This window comes from Tigriopus californicus, chromosome 4 (genome assembly GCF_007210705.1).
Source record: "Tigriopus californicus strain San Diego chromosome 4, Tcal_SD_v2.1, whole genome shotgun sequence".
Lineage (NCBI taxonomy): Eukaryota > Metazoa > Arthropoda > Copepoda > Harpacticoida > Harpacticidae > Tigriopus > Tigriopus californicus.
The window spans coordinates 10,933,429-10,935,329 of record NC_081443.1 but is presented as its reverse complement, the minus strand read 5'-3'; the positions used below and the strand labels follow the sequence as shown (position 1 = coordinate 10,935,329).

The 1,901-nt window shown below is 38.8% G+C and overlaps 1 protein-coding gene across 1 annotated transcript in view; it reads right to left on the bottom strand.

Moving 5' to 3' along the window:
* The window catches only part of LOC131879613 (uncharacterized), a 63,107-nt gene that overhangs the window by 19,402 nt on the left and 41,804 nt on the right, over positions 1-1,901 (bottom strand). The gene's annotated exons all lie outside the window — the stretch shown is intronic.

Below are 1,901 nucleotides of genomic sequence, written 5' to 3'. Positions count from 1 at the left end.
AGTCCACATCTCTTCTTTCTCGGGCTCCTTCATTGTTTAATTTACTTCCCTCTAATATTTGTAGGGAATACGTAGGCCTTGTTGATCCGGTTGCAAAAGTCCAAACAACACTGCCTCAAGTACTTTCTTTAAAAGCTATCATTGTCTACCTGTAGCAAGATGTGAATTTTCTGATAACGTTTAACTAGCATGGGGCTAAGATTCGAATTAACTTCCTTTGTCAAGCCTCCAAGTTGCCATGAGGGTAGTCTTCTGCCTCGAAATACAAAAGTATTTGACTTTGTAGACTGAAGCGTGTTTGAATTTGAGGATCACTCATCGTTCCAAGAATGGAACTCACCTAGGTAGTGCCATTGTTGTCTTGAACACCAGTCATGACGTTTACACGTAAGTCGGCCCCCAGATATGTATCAATTGCAATATTTTCTGGAGGAGAATAAAGTACGAGTCTCTTATGCCATAAGGTAATGAGAGGCTCATGGGAGGGGGAGGACGGTAACGATGTCCTCTTTCACCTTGATCTTACTTGTTGTTTCCAATCGAGGACTTGCAGTATCATTGCCTTCCTTCCAATGGAGGATAATTGTAAGCACTAACTAATCTCATTACATGTGTTGGAATTGGTAGCTGCTGTGTTTATTAATAACACTTAGGGCCAACCAAAATTTGCATCCTGCAAATTGTGCTAATTTTGCAAAACAAATGCACATCCGAGAATTTTCTGCAAACATAGTGCATCTCCAAGTTTTGCAATTTTAATAACAATATTTGATATTTTTCTGCAATTTATTATGCAATTTCATCAGCCACACAAGGGAGCACGAATACAAACTTCGAGGAACAAAAGTCGCTTTTGGCCATGGAATGATGTAGCACTTGTTTATAGTTACTGATTCAGCTCCAATAAAAAACCACAACAAACTCGATTTTTACTCTTCTACACGTATGTTACTTCTTCTGTGGTCAGTCCGCGTAAGATATCTCGGGACATGTTCTGGGATCCCGGAGATCCATAGCCTAATGATACAGCTTTTTTCAAATAATGAGAGCAATTTTGATGATAGTGGTCTGAAAATTATTAACGATAAAAATTTGATAATCAACTTGCCATGAGAGGGCCGAAATGATTACCAATCTTATGTCTGTCATAGTCAATTTGCTTGCCAAGTATAAGTTTGACTTTACACTATGTTCCTTGAAATATGTCGCTTTGAGGGTCTGAAAATTATTAACGATAAAAATTTGATAATCAACTTGCCATGAGAGGGCCGAAATGATTACCAATCTTATGTCTGTCATAGCCAATTTGCTTGCCAAGTATAAGTATGACTTTACACTATGTTCCTTGAAATATGTCGCTTTGAGGGAATGTACCCGCCTCACATAGCAAAACAGTATTCTCATCTCTGACATTGGTAATTTTTAAAGAAAATCAACAAATGACCGAGACTCTTCAACAAACTGTTCGCCTTCCTGTGGGTCATCTATTTTTTTTGGGTTTGGTTTTCACGGGCTTTTCTAACCGCTACAGGGCATGTAATCCCCAGTACTATTAAAATGAAAGGTTATAATTCGTCGATTTATTACCTATCAATCTTTATATGATATTTGGTCTACCAACGAATTTGAGTTGGCAGATCGAGCTAGTCCTTGAGTGTTGGGTTGATCTGGAATGCCATCTAAAAATTTGTCCAAGTCTGACTTGAAAGATGTTACTAGATTAATACGGCTAACGTATTCCCTTGGAATATTAGAGGGAAGCTAATTAAACAATGAAGGAGCCCGAGAGAGAAGAGATGTGGACTTCATTGTTCGAACTAGCCTGGATTCTCGAAGGCTTGAAGGTACTCTCAAAACGCACGTTAAGCCTCTACGGTCACTAGAATTGCCCCTGAAACCTG